Source organism: Hemitrygon akajei, chromosome 7, assembly GCF_048418815.1.
Source record: "Hemitrygon akajei chromosome 7, sHemAka1.3, whole genome shotgun sequence".
In the NCBI taxonomy this organism is placed as follows: domain Eukaryota; kingdom Metazoa; phylum Chordata; class Chondrichthyes; order Myliobatiformes; family Dasyatidae; genus Hemitrygon; species Hemitrygon akajei.
In genome coordinates this window covers 28,109,544-28,116,318 of record NC_133130.1, presented here as the reverse complement: position 1 = coordinate 28,116,318, position 6,775 = coordinate 28,109,544, and positions in this window count along the sequence as shown.

The following is a 6,775-nucleotide window of genomic DNA, read 5'->3' as shown; positions in this document are numbered from 1 at the left end:
TAACAAATTTCATGATACATGCCGGTGATAATAAACCTGATTCTGATTCTGATTGTCAACTGATCTTGGTAGTCAAGCAAAAGATGCCTATGTTTTCATCATATCTTTTGTTTTGGCTATTGAGAAGGACCTTTTCTGAATTGTATTTCTGTTCATCCTATTAATAATCATGTAAAGATTTTCCTTGATGATGCTAAATCAGTGTACTGTTCCCATGTTCTTAGAGCCCATGTGTGCTGCTTCAATAACCTTTGAAAATTGCACTGACTCTGACTGAGTATGCCACAGCTGTCACTGACTTCATTAAAACCTGTGTGGATGAGTGTGTACCTATGAGAACTTACTGCACATTTCCAAAGCAAAAGCCCTGGATGAACCAGGAGCTTCACAGTCTGCTGAGTGCTAGATCTGTGGCATTCAAGTCTGGTGACCCTGGTCCATACAAGAAAACCAGGTATGAGTTGTTGAAGGCTATGTCAAGAGCCAATGAGGAATTCCGAGAGACATCAGATGTACATCAACAATGGCAGGGTTTGCAGACCATTACTTCCTATAAAGCAAAACCCAAAATCATGAATAGCTGTGATGCTTCAGTTCCAGATGAGCTTAACACTTTGAAAGGGGGAATAAAACTACTGCTATGAGGATCCCTGATGTATCTGGTGATCTCTGTCTCAGAGGCCAACGTCAGGCCATCCTTCAAAACAGTGAACCTCTGCAAGGTGCCAGGCCCTGATGGAGTACCTGGAAAGGCTCTGAAAACCTGTGCCAACCAACCAGTGGGGGTGTTCAAAGACATTTTCAATATTTCATTGCGACAGTCGGAAGTTTCCACCTGCTTCAAAAAGGCAACAATTATACCAGTACCCAAGAAGAGCACCATGAGCTGACTTAATGACTATCGTCCAGTAGCACTCACACCCCCAATAATGAAGTGCTTTGAGAGGTTGTTTATGGCTAGAATCAGCTCCTGCCCCAGCAAGAATCTGGACCCATTGCAATTTGTCTTTTGCCATAATAGGTCTACGGTGGACGTGATCTCATTTGCTCTCCATGCAGCCTTGGATCACCTGGACAATACACATACCTATGTCAGGATGGTGTTTATTAACTACAACTCAGCATTTAACCACCATCATTCCCACAGTTCTGATTGAAAAGTTCCAGAACCTGGGCCTCTGTAGCTCCCCCTGCAACTGGATTCTAGACTTCCTAACCAGAAGACCACAATCTGTGCAGATTGGAAATAACATCTTCACCTCACCAGCAATCAGCACGAGCACGTCTCCTGGATGTGTTCACTGCTCCAATCTCTCTACACCCATGACTGTGTGGTTAGGCTCAGCTTGAATGCCAACTATAAATTTGCTAATGATGCAGCCACCGTTGGCAGAATCTCAGATGGTGACAAAAGGATGCAAGATATACCAGTTAATTGAGTGCTGTTGCAGCACTCAATGTCAGTAAGACCAAAGAACTGATTGCGGGACATCAGAAAAGGTAAGATGAGCCAACACACAGCAGTCCTTATAGAGGGGTCAGAAGTGGAAAGAGTGAGCAGTTTCTAGTTCCCAGGTGTCAATACCTCTGAGGACAAAATCTGGACCGATGCAGCCATAAAGAAGGCTAGCCAGCGATATTTCATTAGGAGTTTGAGGGGATTTGGAATGTCACCAAAAATACTCGCAAATTTCTACAGGTGTACCATGGCAAGCATCTAACTGGCTGCATCACTGTCTGCTATGGGGTGGGGGTCGGTGTCTGTACTGGATCGAAGTAAGCTGCAGAAAGTTGTAAAATTTGTCAACTCCATAATGGACATTGGCCTCCATGGTATCCAGAACAGCTTCAAGGAGTGGTGCCTCAAAAAGGCAGTGTCCGTCATTAAGGACCCCCCCTCAACCCAGGACCTTTCTTGTTCTCATTGCGACCATCAGGAAGGAGGTACAGAACTGAAGGCGCACACTCAATGATTCAGGAACAGCTTCTTCCTCTCTGCCATCCGATTTCTGAATGGACATTGAGCCTATGAACACTACCTCATTACCTTTTATTTCTTTCTTTTTGCACCAGTTATTTAAGTTAACTCATATACTTACTGTAATTCACAGTTTGTCTCTCTAGTATTATGTATTGCATTGTGCTGCTGTCACAAAGTTAACAAATTTCACAACATATGGTGGGGATATTAATCCTGACCCTGGTTCCATTCATGAGGCAGCGGGGTTCCAAAAACGACATTTTTTCTGGTTGCATCTTTGCCATTGCAAAGGCAATATAATTATTATAAGTGCAAACATGAGGAAATCTGCAGAAGCTGGGAATTCAAGCAACATACACAAAATGCCGGTAGAACGCAGCAGACCAGGCAGCATCTATAGGAAGAAGTACAGTCGATGTTTCGGGCCGAGACCCTTCATCAGGACTAACTGAAAGAAGAGATAGTAAGAGATTTTGGAGGGGGAGGGGGAGATCCGAAATGATAGGAGAAGACAGGAGGGGGAGGGATGAAGCTAAGAACTGGAAAGTTGATTGGCAAAGGGGATACACAGCTGGAGAAGGGACAGGATCATGGAACGGGAGACACCACTCCTTAAAGATGTCCTGGGTACTTTGCAGGCTAGTACCCAAGATGGAGCCAACTAAATTTATGATCTTCTACAGCATCTTTCAGTCCTGTACAGTTAGCGCCCCCCCCCCCCCATACTAGACAGTGATGCAGAAGTTTTTGTTGACATACCAAATCTCTTCAAACTCCTAATGAAGTATAGTCGCTGTCTTGCCTTCTTTATAACTGCATCAATATGTTGGGACCAGGTTAGATCCTCAGAGATCTTGACACCCAGGAACTTGAAACTGCTCACACTCTCCACTTCTGATCCCTCTATGAGGACTAGTATGTGTTCCTTTGTCTTAGCCTTTCTGAAGTACACAATCAACTCTTTCATCTTACTGAGTGCAAGGTTGTTGCTGCAATGTCACTCCACTAGATGGCATATTTTGTTCCTGTACACCCTCTCGTCTCCATCTGAGATTCTACCAACAATGGTTGTATCATCAGCAAATTTATAGATGTTATTTGAGTTATGCCTAGCCACACAGTCATGGGTATATGGAGAGTAGAGCAGTGGACTAAGCCCACACCCCTGAGGTGCACCGGTGTTGATCATCAGCAAGGAGGAGATATTATCACCAATCCACACAAACTGTGGTCTTCCGGTTAGGAATTTGAGGATCCAATTGCAGAGGGAGGTACTGAGGCCCAGGTTCTGTATCTTCTCAATCAGGATCGTGGGAATGATGGTGTTAAATGCTGAGCTATAGTTGATGAACAGCATCCTGACATAGGTGTTTGTGTTGTCTAGGTTGTCTAAAGCCGTGTGGAGAGCCATTGAGATTGTGTCTACTGTTGACCTATTGTGGTGATAGGCAAATTGCAATGGGTCCAGGTCCTTGCTGAGACAGGAGTTCAGCCTAGTCATAACCAACCTCTCAAAGCATTTCATCACTGTAGATGTGAGTGCTACTGGGCGATAGTCAATAAAGCAGTTCACATTATTCTTCTTAGGCACTGGTATAATTATTGTCTTTTTGAAGCAAGTGGGAACTTCTGCCCATAGCAGTGAGAGGTTGAAAGTGTCCTTGAATACTCCCACCAGTTGGCTGGCACAAGTTTTCAAAGCCTTATCAAGTACTCTGTCGGGACCTTCTGCCTTGTGAGGGTTCACTCTCTTTAAAGACAGTCTAACATTGGCCTCCGAGACAAATCACAGGATCACCGGGTGCCGCAAGGATCTTCACAGCTGTAGTTATAGAAACATAGAAAACCTACAGCATAATAAAGGCCATTCAGCCCACAAAGCTGTACCGAACCTTATAAATTATCTAAGGTTACCCATAGCCCTCTATTTTTCTGAGCTCCATGTACCTGTTCAGGAGTCTCTTAAAAGACCCAGTCGTATCTGCCTCTGCCACCATCATCGGCAGCCCATTCCACGCCCTCACCACTCTCTGTATAAAAAAAACAGAGATCTCCTCAGTACCTACTTCCAAGCAGCTTAAAACTGTGCCCTCTCATGATAGCCATTTCAGCCCTGGGAAAAAGCCTCTGACTATCCACACGATTGATGCCTCTCATCACCTTCTACACCTCTATCAGGTCACCTCTCATCCTCCGTCGCTCCAAGGAGAAAAAGCCACGTTCGCTCAACCTATTCTCATAGGGCATGCTCCCCAATCCAGGCAACATCCTTGTAAATCTCCTCTGCATCCTTTTTATAGTTTCTACATCCTTCCTGTAGTGAGACGACCAGAACTGAGCACAGTACTCCAAGTGGGGTCTGACAAGGGTCCTATATAGCTGCAACATTACCTCTTTGCTCCTAAATTCAATTCCACAATTGATGAAGGCCAATGTACCGTATGCCTTCTTAACCACAGAGACAACCTGCACAGCAGCTTTAAGTGTCCTATGGACTCGGACCCCAAGATCCCATGATCTCCCTCACTGCCAAGAGTCTTACCATTAATACTATATTCTGCCATCATATTTGATCTACCAAAGTGAACCACTTCACATTTATCTGTGTTGAACTCCATCTGCCACTTCTCAGCCCAGTTTTGCTTCCTATCAGAATGTAGAATATATTCTCTCCAACACTAACAAATCTATTCTTTCAATAAACGATCACAATCTTCATTTTTCACTTCATGCAATGCACTTTTCTATTTTTCCTTAATTTCTGTTCATTACATTTCTGGTCACTGTCTGTGACACACAAAAATCTGCACATTGCCTGGTAACAGTCCCAGCGCCTTGTGGAATTTTCCATTTGTGACATCATGTCAACACTCAAGAAAAATTTGGATTTTGGAAGTTTTCAGATTTTGGATAAGGGGTACTCAACCTGTCGTGGTACAGGAAAATAAGGAAAGAGAGAGTGGGATTAAAGGGATTTAACTGCGGAGACCTGATGGGCCAAATTATCTTCTGTGGCCTTATAAGAAATGCCCATGCATTCATTTCAGTTGCCTGTGTCTAGGGTTACCTTGTGCAGAGAAAGTGAATAATCCATTAGTAAAGAAGGCTATGTTACTCTTGTTAGATGCTACTCTTCTTTCAATCTGTGATTAAGCAAATGGACAATAGACAATAGACAATAGGTGCAGAAGTAGACCATTCGGCCCTTTGAGCCTGCACCGCCATTCTGAGATCATGGCTGATCATCTACTATCAATACCCGGTTCCTGCCTTGTCCCCATATCCCTTGATTCCCCTATCCATAAGATACCTATCTAGCCAGGATATCTATCAAAGCCAGGAAAGAGAAAAAGACGAAGAGTTCTGAAAGGACAGAGTTTCAAAGTTTATTATCAAAGTGTGTATACTATTTACAACCTTGAGATTCATCTCCTTACAGGCTGCCACAAAACAAAGAAACCTTGAAAGAACCCATTTAAAAAAAAAATCAAAGGCCCAATGTGCAGAGAAAACAAATGTACAAACAGTAAAAGTAAGCAAATAACATTCAGAAGTGAAGTTTTACGAAAGACGCAAAGCCGCACATCACTGCAGCTGGAGCAAGCCACAGCACCAGTCCATCACAGAGCCAAGCAGAAATTGCGGGGCTACAGACACAAAGCCAGGCATATCAGGACAACTTGAGCAACCACAGCCTTAGTTCAGCACAAAGCTGGGTGCAAGCAGCGAGCAGAACCAAGCAGAACTGGCCCACCTCTCACCTCCAGTCCCAACACCTTGACCTTTTCAATCTGGCCCAGTGCTTAAAATGGCCAAACATCAGATCATTGCTCACTCTCGGACAGCTCTGGGGCTTGGACCCCACCGCCACAACTCAGCCCATACCCGACCTTTCCAATTTGACCCAGCACTTAAATCTATCACATATAGGGTATTTCCTCGCTCCTGCTCCCACTTGCTCCACATCCTCCTGCATTCCTAGCCTCGCCTCTCCATTGTTTGCAGTGATCTTTATCAAAAAAGTGTTATTAATAAGGTGTTTAGTAGTTTTTTTTCTTTTGCATTTGTGGGGCAGCACCTGTGCCATCTTAAACTGTTTGGCATGTGATTTGTGATTGTGTTATTTGTCACATTTTTTAAAAAAAGGAAAACTGAGAAATGATCAAAACATATGTCATATCTTGAGTTAGTTTTATTAACCAATACAATTTAAGGGTTTTCTCAGTAACAAAAATGAAATAGAGTTTTAAACCAGTAATAGTTAAAAAACCAATAGACTCACAGGACTGTAGATGCAGGAAATCTGGATCAACACGCAAGACCAGGTGAAAAGCCGAAGGGTCTCAGCTGAGGTGTTTCTTTCCCTCCATATGTGCTGCCTGGACCATTAAGTTCCTCCAGCATTTTATGTGTGTTTATCCATAAAATAGAACTAGTTTAGTAATTTTGTAGAACAAATTTTAAGCATAAACAATATTCTTGCCATTTTGAGTTAACTTAGTTCACTTTAGTTATTTTTTTCTGTTTTGTTGTCATATCTTTTATTTACACTATCTCACTGAACTACAGAATGGAAATATTTGATGATGCCATTAATTGAAGGGGAATCACATTTTAGCTGGTGAATTATTAGAAATGTTCAACAGGTGGGCTGTTAAAAATAACACAAAGTTTCACAGAAATTGAAAGAACTGAAATAATATCAAGTCATGCAGAAGTCAGGAAAAGATCACTTTGTCCTCTGAACATATTTTAAGTGCATAAAATTATGTTGCAATGGCACTTAATTTTATA